Source organism: Petaurus breviceps, unplaced genomic scaffold, assembly GCF_028583685.1.
Source record: "Petaurus breviceps papuanus isolate PSGF00001 unplaced genomic scaffold, PetGlider_PUasm1.0 186, whole genome shotgun sequence".
NCBI lineage: Eukaryota > Metazoa > Chordata > Mammalia > Diprotodontia > Petauridae > Petaurus > Petaurus breviceps.
Genome location: NW_027185798.1, coordinates 15,329,892 through 15,349,236, shown reverse-complemented (window position 1 = coordinate 15,349,236; position 19,345 = coordinate 15,329,892). Strand labels below are relative to the sequence as shown.

At 43.7% G+C, this 19,345-nt stretch overlaps 2 protein-coding genes across 3 annotated transcripts in view; one reads left to right on the top strand and one right to left on the bottom strand.

Annotated features, from left to right (window-relative positions):
* CHCHD2 (coiled-coil-helix-coiled-coil-helix domain containing 2) overlaps positions 1-19,345 on the top strand; it is a 421,648-nt gene that overhangs the window by 41,452 nt on the left and 360,851 nt on the right. The window lies entirely within an intron of this gene.
* TPST1 (tyrosylprotein sulfotransferase 1) overlaps positions 1-19,345 on the bottom strand; it is a 114,098-nt gene that overhangs the window by 12,883 nt on the left and 81,870 nt on the right. The window lies entirely within an intron of this gene.

The following is a 19,345-nucleotide window of genomic DNA, read 5'->3' as shown; positions in this document are numbered from 1 at the left end:
ACAATTTTTAAAACACCCAAATTCTAACCAGGTAACAAAAAATATAAACAAATGTTTATGTATAAAAATGCTTTACAATAAAAAGAAAATACCATTTAATTTTAATTACTGTACATTTCTCATAACTATAACCATTTTCATGTTAATTTTAATTACATATTCATAATTAATATATTTAATTATATATAAATATATAATTTAGTTATCTATAATTTAATCTATAACCATTCACATCTTAATTTTTAAAAAGCTTTAGTTTTTTGAAAATCAGTTTTGGGAGAACAATATATTTACTTACCAAAGTGAATGATGTTGAGAAATGTAATAGATTGTAAAAGATGGTACTTTGAAACTTCTTTTAATAAAAACTGCTGAACCTAGAGTTTACAGACTTCACATTTGAATGAAGCTGAAGTGGCTGACAAGTTATCTGTACCTTGAGTCTTCCCAACACTGCTCAGATGTAACCTTCCACCCATACTGTGTTAAATAACCACTGAACTCCATTCACTGTCCCAGGATCAAACACTTAGAGCTGAAAGGGACCCTTATTTTACAAACAAGAACACTGAGGCACAGAGAGGGATGACCCCAAGATTGCACAGAAAATTAGTGAGAAAAAAGGATTTGAACCCAGGTCCTCTGATTCCAAAGTCAGTGATTTTTCCTTTTTTGGACCCCATTTGCTTTGTCAGTTTCATTTTTATTGACTCTAATTTTTTTCCACTGAAAAAAGTGCATTTATGGATGGGGGAGTTAGCTGCACTTGAGAATATCCAGCAATTTTGACTGTTGCATTATAGGTCACATTAGAGGGCCTCATATTCCCCAAAGAGGGGGTGTGCTTCGCCAGGTGGAGAACTCCACCTTAGGAGACAGCCTTTATGATAAGTTGTGGTGGCTGATCTGAATTCACCACCTGCTTGAGCCTCCTTAAACTTAGCAAGGTGGGTTCTGAGACACAGGCCTAAACCTGAGATCCTTTCTGGCATGGCTTGTGCCTGACTGACCCAAGCTTGAAGACCCAGGGGTCACTTCCACATCCCATGCAGTGGCAAAGGGGGACCATGGAGGATGAAGGAAAGCAATTAAATATGTAACTTACATGATGGTTATTTCCTCAAATTAAACAGTTTTCCCTCATCTGGCCATTAGAAGCCCTCTCCTTCAGCATTTACTGGAATATATCATAAATAATTCACAAGACAATGTTCCAAAGCTCTGAGGGATTAATTACAGTTTAAAATCAAATACGGCTTTCCAGCCCAATAAAACTCGGAGGCCTTGCTATTTTCATCGGAGCTCAGAAAGCTGGACACAGGCCAGCACTAACAGAGGGAAAACAGCACAGAAAAGTGGAATATGCTAGCTCCAAGCTTCCAGCCATTTCAGACTCAAACACTAAGGCCCAGTTCATGTCCCTTCTCTGATCATCCCTGCCCAAGGTGATTGCACTCATTTTTCTGAACCCTCTCATCTTCCCTGATCACTTGACCAAATAGTGAGTGTCTGCAGTGTGCAAAACATGGATGGAAGAAAGGGGATGTATGAAATGCATATGCCAGGGTCCCTGCTACTAACCGGCTTTTATATCATTACATCTTGTATATAGCTAGTTAACTTTTCACTTGTGGATGTATTCTCTGGTGCCTTCTTGAGATACACTGGAGCCTTAAGTCAATGTCCAGAGACTTAGGATGGCCACAATGGAAGGTGGGAAGGGAGTACAGTGGCTTCGTCCCAAATCAGGAAATAGGAAAATAGAATTAAGTCTTTTAATTAATTAAGCCAGCTTGATATACGGATGAGGACCCTTTATTGATTAAGGCAAGTTTGTAGTCCTGACAGCTACCTATTTGGGCCTTTTTGCGTATTGACAGGCAAGTCTAAAAGTTAAGAGCTGGAGATGTGATGACTAGCCCTGAGGTACACTGACCCAGCCAGTCTTATTCTAAGAGAGTAGAAACACTTCTCCAAGGAAATGGGTGATGGGATGATGGAAACAGCAGCAGAAATTAGCAGGTAGAAATGAGGAGCACCCAGGCACAAACCATGACGTGGAGAGGAGCAAAGCCAGGCCTTTCGCTTCACTGCTATTATGAGTCATGCGCCCAGGAAAGTTCTAAAGGAAGGCGGTCATGAAGGAGGCGAGGGATCCTGAACTCTACCAGCCTTGACTTCTCTTCCCTTGGGGAAAGGGCCTCAACCCCTGGGTGCCACCTTAAGTCTGGAGTGATGGGAGAGGTCTCTGAGGAAGGGGGAGCTCACAAGACGACTGAGCTTTCCCTGACTTCTCAGCATGACTCCGGCATGAACTCCTTTTGGATTCTTTGCTCTGTGTGACTTTGATAGTCTGAAGACACCTAGAGGAGCACTAGAAATGACCAATGACCCAAAGCCTAGTGCTCCCAGGTAACCAGGCAGGGGCACGAATTAGGGAGTGAGATGTCATTATTGATGTTCCCCAAAGGAACTCCGCCCATCTGTCCTCAGCTGGCCCCCACTTCGAGGAGACCTTGCTCCTCGGGGGAAGGGACTGTTTGTTACAGCATCTCCCAGGGTCTACCTACTACAGTGCCGTGAATGCAGTAAGCTCTCGGTAAATACTTGCTGACTGAACGCTCGATGTACCTCTTCCCAGAGCGGCCCAGCATCTCATCGAATTTTGACCGGAAGGAACATTGGAAGTCACGAAGTCTGATTCCTCATTTCATGGATTTGGGAACAGAAACAGAGGGAAATAAAATGGCTTGTCCCAAATCCCACTGGTAGTACCTAGCAGAACCAAGGTCAAGCAAGGTTCTCATTTTCAAAGCCCTTGTCTCAGCCTCATCCAAAATCCCAGGAAAGAATTTCTATTCTCCAGAATGAGAATCAAGGGGCAGCTAGGTGGTGCACCAGGCCTGGAGTCAGGAAGACCTGAGTTCAAATTTGACCTCAGACACGTAATACTTGCTAGCTGTGTGACCCTGGGCAAGTCACTCAACACTGTTTTCCCTCTCCAGACAAAGAAACAAACAAAAAGAATGAGAATCAAAATACATTTTCTATATAGTAGATAAAAGAATTAAAGCTTTAGAGCTGGGAGGGCCCTCAGAGACCATCCGGGCCAACCCAAACATTTTATAAATGAAGAATTTGAGTCCGAGGGAGGAAATAACTTGCCAGAGGTCACCGGTAGGATTTGAACCCAGAGGTAATGCTCTTTTCTGCTGTCAAATGTCCAAGTGCTACCTTCTTTCTGTGTTTTGGTTTCTACCTTCCCTTCACCTGTGCCCTTAGCTTAGTCGTCCACTCTAACTAGAACATCTTTCTATCTCGTGCCTGTCTCTTGATTTTTTTTTTAAGTTCAAGGGACAAAAGTTCTACTCCTAAATATCATAAAAGCTGTCTAGATTACATTTCATTATTTCTGTTGCTAATAAATTTAAAAAGAAAAAGCCTTTCAAAAATGAAAGACCTAGGAGAATGAAAATGGATGGATTTGTGATCAAGTATCCTGGGGCTAAAGTCTACTTCTAATCCGTATATAATCAGAAGCTTTTGAGAGGAAACAGTGTTGATTTAAGAAACAGCTAATATGTATAATTCTATTCAAAAGAATAGTAGTGGTAGAGAGAAGGGAAAATGCCTAAGTAATTATATCTGGAGACTGGCACTCCGGATAAACTCTGAGATTCCAGCATCTGCCTTACTTAAATTTAAATGCTGGTCGCGGTTTAAGCATGTTATCAAGTGTGGGGTAGGCTGCTTGTCTGGAAAGGGAGAAAGGAAGGCTCTGAGACAAGAAGGATACATCTTGGGAGCCAGAAAAGTTTTCTTCTGCGTCTTTGGGGCTAGGTTCATTATCCCTCCCACTCTGATTTATCTTGTAGTAGCATATTTTAGCGACCACTTGACCTTTACCAGTCTCAAACTACCCTAAGATTTTGGGGATACCCCGTATAGCCTCCTAAAGAAGAGAAGACTTGAGTGGGGGCAGGACTGTATGCTGGAAGTATTTAAAGGGTAATGGAGAAGAGAGATGGCCCCAGGTCAGAACTATGAATGAGAAACTGAGAAATCTTCTGAGAAGCAGATGTCACGGGAAAAGAAGACTTCCTAATGATTGTAGCTGTCTAAAAATGGAATGGGCAGCCTCAGGAGATACTGGACTCCCAACCAAGGGAGGTGAAAGCGCCACAAAAGAGGATGCCATTGGCAACATCAATAGCATAAGCTCCTCTGTGATATTATTGAGAGCTTGCCATCAGCTCCAGCAGGGCACAGCTCCTAGGAGAACAAGACAGGAGAGCCTGACGGGCTTGGCTGGGTGAGAGGCATGGGCACTCCAGCCTGAAAAGCCAGGGACCACTCTTCCCACCAAAAGGGGTGCATTCCAGTGACAAAGTCAGTGGCTGCCACAGGAAACCAGATCTGAGGCTTAAACAAACAGCAAGGCCATGAATGGTATTTCCTCTGGTTAAAGGAACAGCTTGGCTGGATACAGTTCTTTGTGTAGTTGGGCTCTCCATCTGTGGGGTCGGCACCCTAAATCCAGGTGCCTCACAGCAGAAACACTGCTAACTCCAGGGACAGGGAAGATAGTGTGGCTCAAATAGCATAACATTTAAGACTTTCATGTGGGCCGGATTTGGAGTTAGAAGATGGAAGTTGGAATTCTGGCTTTACCACTTAAAACCTTGTGTGACCACCACAGGACATTTCCCACTTTGGACCTCTTTATACCTTACCTCTCCAATGAGGGCTGGACCCAATGACCTCTATGGTCCTTTCCAGCTCTAAATCCTAAAGAACTGAACAAAGTCCCTGCCTCCCTGATCTTCCACTTCCTCATTTCAGAAAAGGGAGAAGCCAAAATCACTTTCTCCAGGTGAAACAAAACAAAGCAAAAAGCATATTCTAGGCAAGATGGAAAGAGACCTCCTGGTCCAAACCCTGGAGTTAAACCAAGCTGGCAGCATCACACTCCACATTCCCTCTGCTCCAAGAGTAACCTCTTACAGTTGGCCACGGTGCCCAGTCTACAAGATGCTCCTAAATCTGTCTCAACCGATCCTGGCTCCACAGCCATGGGGGAGGCAGAGAAAGGACGGCCATCCTCGGCTGAGAGATTCATGTGAACAAGCCTGTCTCCACAGAGAGGAAGTGCTAGAGGTCCTTCTGACCCCCCTCTATCCATGTGCACACTGGCTCTAAGGAAGGGAGAGATGAAGGAAGGATGCTGCTGGCCCAACAAACATCTTTCAGGAGCCCCAGAATTCCTTCTTGAAGCTGGTGTGCACCTTCTGCCACATCCGCAGGCCTCCAGAGTCCCCTGGGCTACAACTTGTGGCTGGCTAAGACCCCTAGAGTAGAATATGTGATTGGGGGCACCAAGGCACTGCAGATGAGAGAAAGCTGCTGCTGGTAAAGGCCTTGGTCTCGTCTTTCCTTACACAGTGAAACCCAAGAGCTCAGTAAAGGCTGGCTTCACTATGAAACAGTGGCCAGAGTCAGATGGAGGGGGGCGGCCAGGTAGCACAGCGAGTAAGAGCACCGGCCCCAGTGTTGGGATGACTTGGGGATCGAATCCGGGCTCAGACACTTAGCACCCTCCCAGAAACGCCTGGTTGTGTAACCTTGAGCAAGTTACTTAACCCCAATTGCTTTAAAAAAAAAAAAGAGTCAGGTGGAGGGAGAATCTCAGGGCTTGCATCAGGAGGGCACTTTCTTCAGGTCATCCCTCCCTCCTCTCCCAGGCTTGCTGGGCTTTTGTCTAAGGAGGTCAGAGAGAGGTCACGGGGCTGCTTTGGATTCTCCCAGGGAGCAAGAATCCACACTGAACAGCACCATAAAAGAAAAGGCCACAGGAAAGGGAACGCTCCCTCTGGAAGCTTTTGTATGTAGCACTGACCACATGTTTCCATCTGAGAAGCTCTGGCTGGCAACAGATAATATTTGGAAAGAAAGGGCTGATAGAAAAAAAGCAAATCCGGTTATTCTATGGCCTTAAGCTTGGCAGCAGAAATCAGCTTGGAGTTCCTGGAGTTCAGGGTCATTAACTATAGCCTTGACCAGAATCCTAAAGGAAGGCCAGCACTGCCTGATCGACCAGGTCAAGGGCCGTTCTAACGTTTGTCTAGGGGGCCTCTGTCATTGAGGAGAGGTCTCTAGAAGTGAGCCAATCAAAGTCCCCCAAATAATGGCTTTGCCATTTTCTGTTTATTACCAGACTGTTCACAGACTCCTCCAGCACCTCACTCACACTCACTCTGTTGTCTGGTAAAAAAGCTCCTCTAAATGCAAAGCCTTACCATACTTTAGCTCATGTTTCAGCCTCACAACTTATCCTGTGAAGCGGGCCAGCCTCGTCATTCCCATTTTACAGATGAGAACAATTTAAGTATTTCCCAACAAAACGCAGTCAGGCTAGAGACCTTCAGTGTCCGGTTCTTTCCATGAGCTGATCCCAAATTTTCTCTGACAGCTTCTCTTATAACGTATGACTACAGGAAAGTCATGGCTAAGGACAGGCGTGTACCACACACGAGGGTGTGTAGTCAGGAGACTTTATTGTTGAATGAAAGGCAAATAGTCAATTATAAAAGATGTTATTTTTCTTCATTAAGCTAATGAAACTGAAACGTAACAACTGAATTTTTTAAAACTTACAAATAACTTTACTTTAAAAGTACAAACTTTGCAAAAAGCTTCTGTTAATCAAACCCTTTGTCTAAAATATGCAACTTTTCCAGCCTTATATTCTTAGCTCAAAAAGCTTCCTTCCAACAGGACCTTGCGCTCCCCCAGCCTGAACTCTGCCATGAAGGGCATGCAGTGAAGTGTAAGGACCAGTGACCAGAAGCACATCCTTTTAAAACTGCCTTCTGCTCCTGTAGCTTGTCTGGAACAGCTGGGTGGTGCAGTAGATAGAACACTGGACCTGAAGTCAGGAAGCCCTGAGTTCAACTTCTGCCTCAGGCACTTACTCTCTGTGTGACCCCCTGCCTGCCTCAGTTTCCCTGTCTATGAGATATTCCTGTCTTAGGGATCATAACAACATCTATATCAGGTTGTTGTGATAATCAAATGAGGCAGCATTTGTGAAGTGCTTTGCCAACTGTAAATACTTCATGAATGGTAGCTGTGTTATTAGTATGATATCATCAACAAGAGTCATTTATTAGTGGCTCAACTGTGGGAAATAAGGAGAGGAGCAGAGAAATGCCCAGCTGATTTTCTTTGACCAGACTGTAGTCCCTGAATAGGAGAGAGTGGGGAGAGAATTCCTGGTGGCAGAAAGGGGGGCGGACTACCCACCTAACCCCCACAGGAAATGGGCTCTGCTAGGAAGCACCACCAGACAGGGCAAGGTGTGCTGCAGAGAGAGTATTGGGGGTGTTGGGGAAGGGTCCTTCACATAGGCACATTAGGGAGCACCTACATCCGCCTAGAGATTCCAAGCCCAGGAGAAGGAAGGCCTGGAAGCTCAGGGATTTGTCTGAGCTCACAAGGCTGGTAAGTGACAGAACCAGGTCTGACATACAAGTCTTTATGGTCAAGAACCAAGAATAAAGCCAACAAACAAGGAAAACCCAACAAACCCAAATCAAAAACAAAAACAAAAGCCTTGATATTACTCAATTAGACGTCACAACATGTAAACCTGTGCATTTATCACAGACTCAATCTGTATTTACTTGTTTAATTCTAACACACTTGGTTATCTGCTTTCTGAAAGACAAGAGGGAAGAAACACTGCTGAGGCTGCCACGATAACAGCAGTGAGAGGTGTTAGTCACCAATAAAGGAAAGAGAAGATGATACATAAAGCTGACCCCAAAGCTCCAAAAGGACATGAGGACAAAACCACTGAGTGCAGGGGCAAAGGCCTTCATTACGCGCTCCAGTTAAGGCCCTGGGAGCTTTAGTACACCCCACGGTGTACTGACAGGCTAACGATGACCCTAAATCATCACAGAATGTTTACATTTTAGGTGCACAGGACCACAGAGCTGGACGCAGAGATCTCAGAAACCATTTTATCCAAACCTACCATTTACTCTAACTCTCCCTTTGGGCTCACTCTAACTTGTACCAGCACTGATAATAACCAGAGGGAAGAACTCTCAGGGCTCCAGGGGGTAATCCTGTGGGTGACTGATCAGCTAACTCATTTATTCCCTATAGTTTATGAGCCCCCATCACTGTACTCCCCCTTAACAAAAAGCCTGTACACTTAGCGTACATGCAAGAGAGTTTACTCAAATTTCATAGTAATAACAATAGTTATAAAGCATTTCCTTCCTCCTAAACCTGTGGTACACTCTCCCACAAAAGCACAGAATGTACAACTCATAATTCCTGGTGATGATGTCCTGTTTTTTCTTTTCTTTTGCCTTTTTTTTTTTTGGAGGGGGGAAGGTAGGGCAATTGGGGTTAATTGACTTGCCCAAGGTCACATGACTAGTTTTGTGTTAAGTGTCTGAGGCTGGATTTGAACTCAGGTCCTCCTGACTCCAGGGCCAGTGCTCTATTCACTGCACTACCTAGCTGCCCCTGTCCTGTCTTTTCTTAGAGGAGCCTCACAAAGTTCCCTGTAGGGGTATGGCCTCTGTGACAGTGAGGTCCCAAGTAACTCTACAGCTTGGCTGGGCTGGTTCTCCACTGCTGCTGGGCTGGACCAGGAAGGTTGCTAGGTCGATGGCCTCTTCACAGGCCAGTCTCCTAGATTCTCTTGGCTCCCTGTCTGAGGGAAAACTGACACCTTCATCGTCTCCCCTAGAGTGTTCTTTTCAACAGGGGAAACCTAGGATTTAGCCTAGGATTGGCTAAAGCCCTGAAGTTCATCACATCGAGTCAGGATGTCAGAGAGGTCTGATTCTTCCAGTTCAGAGGAAGCTTCCCTCGGTGGGGGACTTTACTTTTCCTTGTGATACTCAGGTCAGTTATACTTCCCAGACTCCCCTTGGATTTTGTGCAGATGAGTGACTAGGGTCAGAGACTTAGAGCAAGTGTATGGTCTGCAATGCCTTATTCATATTCAGCTGAGCTATGGAAGTCTCTGATCCTTTCTAAGGCATATAATAATTCCTCTTCAGCTTTTTTACATTTCAGTGTCTCATCTCCCTCTGACTGGCATTAGTCTAAACAACAACAGGTGGTGCAGTGGATAGACTATGGGAGCCTGTGTCAGAAAGACCTGAGTTCCAATCCAGCCTCAGATACCTACTAGCTGCATGATCCTGAGCAAGTCTGTATTTCACTGTTTGCCTCAGTTTCCTCAGCTGTTAAATGTTATCGTGAAGATCAAACGAGATAATATTTGTAAAGTGCTTGGCACAGAGCCTGGCCCCCTAATCACTATATAAGTGTTGTCTGTTACTACTGTTATTGAACAGGACACACCTGCATGTCACTGATCAGACCCAAGAAGGCACAGTGATTGACCCTAGGTCACAAAGGAACCAGAGCTGGCATGCAAACCCAGGTCGTCCAACTTTTTTCATTAAGTCACAGTATGCATGCCCTGTTTAAGTGGCCAAGGAATTGTACAATGGATTTTATAAAGATGCCTATCCAGGGGTGGCGAGATGGTGCAGTAAATAGAGCACCAGCCCTGGAGTCAGGAGGACCTGAGTTCAAATCTGGCTTCAGACACTTAACACTTGCCAGCTGTGTGACCTTGGGCAAGTCACTTAACCCCAATTGCCTTGTCTTCCCCCTTCCAAAAAATATAAAAATAAAAATAAATTTTTAAAAAAGATTCCTATCCAGGACAGTTAAAATTTTTTTTAAAGTCTTGAAGCATAAAGCAATTTGGAAAATGAGCCTCTCTAGAATGACTCATTCCTTGGAGATTAGAGATAGGCAAGCTCTTACTGTAGTTATAAGTTACAGGGGCAACTGACAGAAACATTAGTGGATCCAGCCATAGGACCCTAAGACTTCAGAGCTAGAAGGGACCTGGGAGCTCAACTGGTCTGATCTCCTTGGGTTTTGCAGATGAGGAAACTGCATTTGGTCCCACTTGGTCTAGAAGGCTAAAAGCATCTAAGTTATTCTGATGTCTAAGGGGCAATGTCATCGACCTCTGAGGACTGGCATGTACAATATAAACCACAGAATCTCGGGGCTTTGTAAATGAAACAGGGATTAAATGCAGTCATACTGCTCATATTTTGAAAAACAAAAACCAAAAAAAAACCCCTCTAATTTTAACATGATAAATGCACCAACATTTCCCAAAGCTAAGTGCAGTAGACTGGCCACATACACACACACACACACACACACACACACACACACAATCATGTCATCTGTGAATGGATGGAAACTGGAGCCTTAACTAAAAACCATCCTTCAAATAATATAAAATTTGGAAGACTCCAATATGATCCAACAGCCTCAGTTTCCCCCCCAAAAAATATATATATATAAAGTTACAGGGGATAAAGACACTGGGATTTTGACCTGGTGGTCTTGAGTTTGACTGACATTGGGCAGTTGGATCAGAAACAAGGCAGGGGCCCTCTTAACACTTTGTCTCCTTGAGAGCATAGAGCATGGGCTCAGTAACCAAAGGTTCACATTTGTATTGTATTTTATGGTTATAAAATCTTATCATTATGATTTTACTTGAGCTTTACAACAGCCCTGTGATAGAACTACTTCAAACACGGGTCAGAATGCTACCGATTATAGGTGAGGAAACGGGCTTTAAGGGATCCATTGGCTTGCCCAATGGTCACTAGCCAGTAGGCTGAGGCCTTGGATTTGAACACAAGTCTTGGGAGCTATCCAATCATTGATTTCCGGGCTGGAAAAGATGGCAGAAGCCTCCCAATCCAACTCTCTTTCACACTGAGGAACCAAGAGGTAGCCCCACAGGTAGGAAGGCTGAGCTAGAATCTGAACCCAGGACTTTCATCTGTCTTTCCATCCCCTGCTGATTTTCACTAAGTATCTGCTAAATAAATGGTCGAGTCTAGAATCCAGTGTCCAAACTGAGGTCCACCTATGATGTATTTAAAGCGAAATAACTAGATAACCACCTAATTTTGAAACCTGGGCACTCCGGCATCTTTACAAGGGTTTCTGGTCAAGGTTTAGACATCTTGGGAGTTTCACTGCTGAGAAAACAAGTAGGTCCAAATAGGCTTCATAAAGCAGGATGGAATCCAGATTCTGAAACCTCCAGTCCCTTATGGGCCCCAAGAGGCCTGAAGTGACTCACCAACTCCAAGATATAAACATGACAATATCCACTGATAATATGTACCCTTACGTAAGCCTGCTGGCCTTAACAATGTTTTGGTTGCTTTGCCAGCTTCACTCTAGGGATTTGCCTTTACTGTGCTGTTTGAGCAAAGACAGGGCAATGCAGACACAGAATGAGAGGATTTCACATTTATATGGCATTAGAAAGTCTCTGGATCAATGGGATGAGGCCTCAGGAGGTGTATGCCCTGAAGGGAGGAGCGGACAAACTTCAGGGGGGTATTTAAAATGACCCTAGAGAATTTGTACTCTCATTCACACCTCATTGAGGAAGTACAATTGAGGATTAGCAGTAGAGGATGGATTGTTTGGCTCCAGCTGTTCCAGATGGGCCTGGGGTTGGGGGGAGCTTAACCTCTGAGCCTGTCCTTTCTAGAGAGATCCAGAGATAGCCCTGAGTACAGACCAAAAACCAGAGGGTCTGTGGAGCGCAGGCAGGGCCTCTGCTGGGGGCTGATGGTGGTGGCCTGGGGAAGACTGTCATTGCAGCACATGCTCTCACAGCCACACAGCCCCAGGAAAAGGGAAACGTGGCAGGGAGGGGGGAATTCCTGAATCTCAGCCTTTTGGAGGAATTCCAAGAATTTCTGGACTGAGGATCCAGCATGTGGGCTCCCAGAACTGGAGAAGGAAGGGCCCACACCACCATATGGGAGAACAAATGATGGGTTCTGGCCTTGGCTACTCCTGGGAGTGACTTGGACTGGGCAAGGGATTGCCAGATTCATTTCTTTCAGGGGACCTGTTCAGGGAGCCCTTGGGTAGTATCATAGGGCTGGAGGCCTGGAAGGGGCCCTGGAGTGAAGAAGTGACTCCCCAGAATATCAAGGGCTTGCCTGTCTAATTCCCCGGGCTTGTTTCTCTTCCAAGGCCAGTTCGAACCCTTGGGGGTAGAGCCTCTAGAGGTCTCTGGGGTGAGCTTGCCCTCACCATGGGCTACCATGAGTCCTCTGGGATGTTCTGCATTCTCTGGGGGGTGAAATTCAGGCTGGGCTGCATCTCACGCGCAGTTGCTCTAAGTACTGGTGAGAGAGCTAGGGCCCCCCCTTTTTTTTATTAAATTAAAATTTTTTTCTTTTTATTGAAGGGGGGAGGGCAGGGCAGTTGGGGTTGAGTGACTTGCCCAAGGTAACACAGCTAGTAATAGTGTTAAATGTCTGAGGTCAAATTTGAACTCAGGTCCTCTTGACTCCAGGGCCAGTGCTTATTCACTATGCCACCTAGCTGGACCAGCTAGGGCCCTTTTACTTACATTAGTGCAGAGCCCAGAGCCTGGGTGCTGGATCGTGAGTTACAATAGCAACATTTTACATTTCTACAGCCTTTAAGGTTTACTACTTCCTTCAAAAACTTTGTGAAGTACAAGTATTATTCCCATTTTAGGAAACTAAGTAAATTGCCTTTGGGCACAGTCAGGGTCAGAGCCCAGATTCAAACTCAGTCTTCTCAAATTCTAACTGCAGACTCCTTTCTTGCTACAGCCTTGCCTTCCTATTATTAATATTCCCCAAAGGAAGGCTAGAGATAACATCTAATGCCAGGATAAGCAGCCTAGCAACAGAATGGCCTATTTCAGCAGTGTTTTCTAAGAAAAAAATATTAGAAATCTTTCATGGCTTGGCCCTTGGATGAGGTTTAGTCAATGGTATGTTGGAATGTGAATTCCCAATCCAAACTTAGGAATTCTTTAATTCCTAAAAAGGAAACCCCCCCAACTTGTGGATCACAGTATAGTTAGGGTAAGGCAAACATCAAAAACAAAGAGGTCAGGAAGGCTTTCCTTTAAAAATGCCTCATGAGGGGTGTGACCACAGAGCACACAGCCTCTGAAAAGAATGCTAAGTCATCCATCCCTACAAGTATTCAAAGAAGTATCATCTGGGACCAAGCTTTCTTTTCTAAAATACACTTTTTGTTTTGTTTATTTATCTTTTGTGGATTTATAATATGCTCCCTCCCTTGCTAAGTGATAACAAAAAACAACAGTCTCCAAAACCTCACCTACCTAAAACTCTCATCAAAGTCAGGATTCCATAGTCCGGCAAAACAAATCCCCACACTGGCCATGCCTGGAAATGAACGTGTGGCTCTCTGCATTTTGGGCTCACTGTGTCTCTGGCAGGAGGTGAGCGGGGCATCTCATCATAATGACCAGAATTCTAACATCTTGCAAAGTGGTTTTTCTTTGTAACATTGTTGTCACTGTATAAATCATTCTCGTTCTGCTCCCTTCACTCTGCATCAGTTCACAAAGATCTTCCCAGGTTCCTATGAAGCTGTCCGTTCCGTCATGCCTTTTGGAACAATGATACTTCATTACACTCATATGCCATAATTCGTTTAGCTATTCCCCAATAGGAAGTCAGTTCCCTTACTTTACAGTTTGGGGCTACTATCAAAAGAGGCTCTATAAATATTCTTGTATATATAGATCCCTTCTTTCTCTTAAAAAAAATCTCTTTGGGGATATGTATAAGCTTGGTAGTGATATAGCTAGATAAGAGGGTATGTATGCACAGCCGGGTACCTTTTGGGGCAGTTCCAAGTTGTTTGCCAGAAGAGTTGTACCAATTCACAGCTCCATGATACCCGCTTTTCCCACAACCCCCTCATGTTTGTGGTTGGCTTTGCCAGTCTGATGGGTGTAAAGTAAAACCTCAAGACTGCTTTGATTTTCATTTCTCTAATTATTACTGACTTAGAGCATTTTCATATGATTGTTGATAGTTTTGACTTCTTCTTTTGAAAACTGCCAATTCATATCCTTTGACCACTTCGTGTAATTTTAAATTCACTATTAGTGGAGCTGTGAATTGGTCCAACCCTAATAGAAAGCATGTTGCTAAGAAAGTAATTAAAATGTTCATATCCTTGGACCCTGAGATCCCTCTGCTAGGCATATACCTCAAGGCAGGTAAAGATAGAAAGGCCTTATAGACACCAAAATATTTATGGCAGCACTTCTTATGGTACCGAAGAACTGGAAACTAAGTTCATGCATGTCAGCTGCAGAATGGATAAACAAATTGTGGTTTGTGACTGTAATGGAATATTACTACTCTTTAAACCATAAAAATGAGGAATGCAGAGAAGTATGGAAAGACTGCTCTGAACTGATGCAATGTGAAGAGCGCAGAACCAGAAAAACAGTATATGAATCAATAACAATGTAAACTGAAAGAAGAAAAAAATTGGGACTGAATGTTGGGAAATTATAATGATTAAGCATGGTCTCAGAGAAGACATGGTAAGGCACCCTCTTGGCTCAGGTTCTGATTCTCCAGGCTTTGCCACCAAACTTCAGGCATGGCATCACCCTGGAACTCTCCAGGCCCTACCCATGACGACCCCCTTACCCCACTGGTGAGTTGGGTGGGGGGAAGACTTCATTTTGGGGAGGGCTCAAGCTGACCAACCTGCATTGGCTCCTGGTGTTGGTTCTGACTTTCCAGACCTTAACACCATGACCCCTGGGGACGACCTTGCCCCTCTTATTTTTACATTCTAACATGTAAGCTCCATGAGAGCAGGGACTATCACTTTTGCTTTTGCTATAATATTAATGTAGCTGCATTTTCCCCCGCTTACAATCCTACTCTGACAACTGAAATCCAACATCTCGTCATTATTCCAATAAGAAAACCACTGTATTATCTTAAAAACATATACTCTGTCTTGTTCAGATGTGTTTTTAAATTGCAGAAATAAAAAAGCGTTCAGCCTATTTAAGAAAACTAATATTTCACCAATTATCTGGAGCAGGTTATAAAAACTGATGGAAAGCCTGCTGTATAATGGTAACACAGCATGAATCAGGATGTCGGGGGTGGTTAGGAGTGATAATAACTATGGATACTGTAGAGAAAGGAAACCGTCACACGATATAGCATCACAGATGGAAAAGATCTAGGAAGCCATCTCAGTCCAAACAAGGAGCGAGCATTCCCCACGAAAGGATGGGCACTAGCAAAAGCAGCTGGAATATGTGAATATGTGGTTATTATGAACATCAATGGGAGTATGTGAAATGAATTTAAGCAACATACCAACGCATATTTATTGAATTAACCGAATACTGCCATTTTCTGATGGAGGCTTTCCCAGTGCCCCCAGGTACTGCTGCCTTGCCCTCTAAGGTTACACTTTCCATCTACTACTCTGTATGTGTCTTGTACATACCTGTTTATGTACATGTTGTTTTCCCCCTTTAGAATCTAAACTCTGTGAGGACAGGTATGATTTTTTGCACTTTTTGTGTGTGCATATCCCCAACAATCAGCATCATGCTTAGCACAAAGCCAGAACTTAATAAAAGTTTCTTGATACATTGATTGATTTACAGATAAGTCATGCTGAAAACAGAGACCTCCATTTTCTTTCTGTTCTTCCTAAAAGAGCAAATAGGACTCAGAGCAGAAGCTAAGTAAGGTGATCTCTGGAGGGGTCAGGGGTCACTTCACACCATCACTCTGACAGGTGATTCAAGTGTCCACAAAACCTTTTATGATGAAATGTCCTTACTTTTACAAACCCATCAATAAAGTGGGTAGAATGATTCTGAGAATTAATTTAGATATCTACTGGTCTAGAGAACAGGCTGGATTGCCAAACAGAATAAAAGAAGTATTAAGCATCCTGGAGAAGTAAATCAGTCTTAAGATAGTAATACTTTTTTTGGTTTGTGATTTCATGAATATCAAGAGCTCCCACTGAGGAGAGGTCCTCTACCAGGGCAGACTGTGTTTTGTGGCCTCAAAGAGTCGGGACACCGATGGCTAAGGAACTTGCCCACAGATACACAGCTAGCCAGCGTACATCCGGCCTTTCTTGACCCCAAGCCCGGCCCTTTATCTATTAGGCCATGTGGTCTATAATCATATAAGTAAAAGAAAACAGAAATTTCTCTAAAATAGAATAAAAATAGTGACTTATAGAGTCTAAATGAAAAAGTTACCAGTCTGTGTCTAGGTATTTGTATGTCTTTACATTTTGTTCTAATCACTATATCCCTTCTTTCTCTTTAGCTCTTAGAGATTAATGTTGTCCATGTTTCCCTTCCAACATAAGTCACTAGAAGCTACACTCAGGTTTAAGGTGAAATTTGGGCCATCGACCTCTCAGAACCACAGCTCACAAGCTTTCACCAATATTTCTCCTTTACCAGACAAAATCCAAGGGCAAATCAATTCAAAGCTAGACATTTAATTAAAAGAGAATAGCAGGGTAAGTTACAAAGAAAATCCCTCTGAGACACATGGAAGCCTGCAAAAGCCTGAGTCTGTGGGCCCTCACATATTCAATCAGCTCCACTGATCACCTACAAGATCAAATCTGAAATCCTCTGCTTGGTTTTTAATGCCCTCCATCAAAGGGCCCTTTCCTCCCTTTCTGGTGTTCTTGAACCTTACACCCTACTCCGCCCCCCCCCCCCCCCCCCCCCCCCAAAACAAGCTCCAGTGACGCTGGCCTCATTGCTGGTCTTGAATCAGACTCCATCTCCTGAGTTCAGGCATTTACACTGGCTGTCCCCCATGCCTGTAACTCTCCTCCTCCTCATCTCCCCCTCTCAGCTTCTCTGACCTCTTCCTTTCTCAGCTGAAGTCCCACCTTCAGAATGAAGTCAATGCTGGTGCCTGCTGATTCTCTCCAACTGATTCTAGATCTTGTTTTCTGTTATCTCCCCTATCAGACTGGGAGCTCCTTGAGAGCCTTTTGTCCTTCTTTGCATTCCCAGTGTTCAGTACAGTGCCTGACACCAGTAGGTGCTTAATATTATTATTAAATACATATTTATATTAATATTAAATAAATTTAATTCATTAAATTTATATATAAATTTATAAAAATCATATATAAATCATTAAATAAATAATTTATATTAATATTAAGTAAAATTTCCAACTGACAGACTCTGCCACAGATTCCTTGGAGGGAAAGGGGACATATGTAGCCTGGTTGATTCACAGTCCTAGATCTGCATTCCAGCTTGAACACTTCTTTGCCTCAGAAGCTATTGTTCTCCTGAGAGGCTGTGGATGTTGAATGCCAGCCTGGCGATATCTGAACTGAGCTGTAAGCGGCTGGCGGACTGTTCTGCTGTTCTCCCTGTCCCAGTCACCTGCTGGTTCTTTGCTGAACCAACCACAGCTGCTGTGTATTCTCTTCCTTTTGAGGAGAGAGTAGTCAGAGCTCTTTCATGTGACAGTCCATGGCCCAAGGCTATTTTGGTTCTTTTGTGAATCAGATTTACAGCCTTACTCAGCCAGCAGTCCACTAAAAGTCCTTAGCTCAAGTTTGTCTTTTAAGCTGTTTTAATTCTATACCAGCAACTACTTTCTCAAGAAAGGCTATTTGATTTAAAGTGAGAAAATTCCTTCCAATACCCATCATGCCTTTAGCAGCTAGCACCAGCCATGAATACTACTGGAGAGTTTTAAGAATGTCTGCAGTTGTACCCAAACATAAATAATCTGTGTTGCTGTATTAATAAAGAGCTATTTTTTAACAGAAGAACTGGGTTGATCATTTGCTAACTCATGTACTCTCAGTTATCTATGCCTAAAGAAAGGTTAACTTAAACAGCCAGACTCAAGCTATTTTGGTTCCCACAGAAGCAGCTAACTGAACTAACTGAAAGTATGATGCCTAGAAGAAAAATCAACCAGCACCACAATAACAATAGAATGATGTGAAATTAAATAACCTCAGTTGATGCTCAGAGCTAGAAAGGTCTTACGAGATCCTTCTAGTATAATTCTTCTTAAGGATGAGAAAACCAAGGCTGAGACCAGAGGGGACGAAATGCCACAGAAATGATCAGTGGCAGAGCCTGGACAGGAACCTAGGTTTCCTGACTTAGAGTCTGGCTCCTTTTCCATTATACCCCATCCTTTAGGCTCCCGTTGTAAGGTACTTTTAAGGTATAAAACACTTTACACATATTATCTCATTTCGGCCTCACAGCAATCTTATGGTAAAGGTAGGAAAAATATCCCCATTTTGGTAGCTGAGGAAACTGAAGGTCAGTAAAGTTAAGAAATGTGCCCACTGTCTGTCACCTGACCCTCAATAGCAGAGCCAAGACCTTCCTCTTCGGATCACCCCTTGACGAGTGGGACAGGGTGGCACAGCAGAAAAAACACTTGGTCTCTCTCTGGGCCTCAGTTTCCTCCTCTATAAAATGAAGAGTTTGGACTGGATTGGGGTACTTAACCTAGGACACATGAACTTGTTTTTAAAATATACATATTTTCACAACTCTATTTCAACACAATTGGTTTCCTTAGTAATTTTATGTATTTTATTTTATGCATTAAAAACATTCTTACAAGAAAAAATCCATAGACTTCGCCAGTCTGCCACAAAAAGGGTGAAGACCTCTTGGGACTCCATGGTCTCTGGAATCCCCTCCTGCTCTGGAGCTCCTAGGTTGTAATAGCCGATCTCCTTTCTGACCCACTACTAGGAGCAGGGTTCTCTTGTAGAAATTCATCCAGAATGTTCCCCAAAGGGCTGGCTTTGATCATAGGGTAAACAAAGGGGGCCCCCAGATGGAAGAAGAAGACAAACTTCCTCACTGGAGACATAAATTACCTATCATATGCACCCCGTGACGGCTCAGTAATTATTGACTTTTCTCCTAGGAAAACCGCAGTTATCCTTTGCTTGGAAACATCTCTAGAGAAGATGTGGCCGCTAATTTAGAAAGAGGCATCTGCTGCTGATGTGGCCTAGATTTCCTCTGTAATCTATGCGATGATAAAGTCATCAGTGCTTGGAATTACTGACTAGACCCCTGACTACAGTCGTGACAGATGATCACATTTCTTTTTCCTGCCAACTGGAGGACCATTTTCCAGACACTAAAGTTACTGTTGGGCAGATAATGTACGACACGGAGCTACAGCTGCGCATCTGTCCTTTTCTTTCCACTCAGAAGTGTTTTAAAATGAAATGGAGAGTTAAAAGAAATGTAAACATATGGAAACTGGAGTCTGTTGTGGGGGGGGGGCAAGATCTGGAAAGAGAACCTGAAGTCAAAACATGCCCTAAACTGTCTACAGCAAGCGCTGCTGATTACATG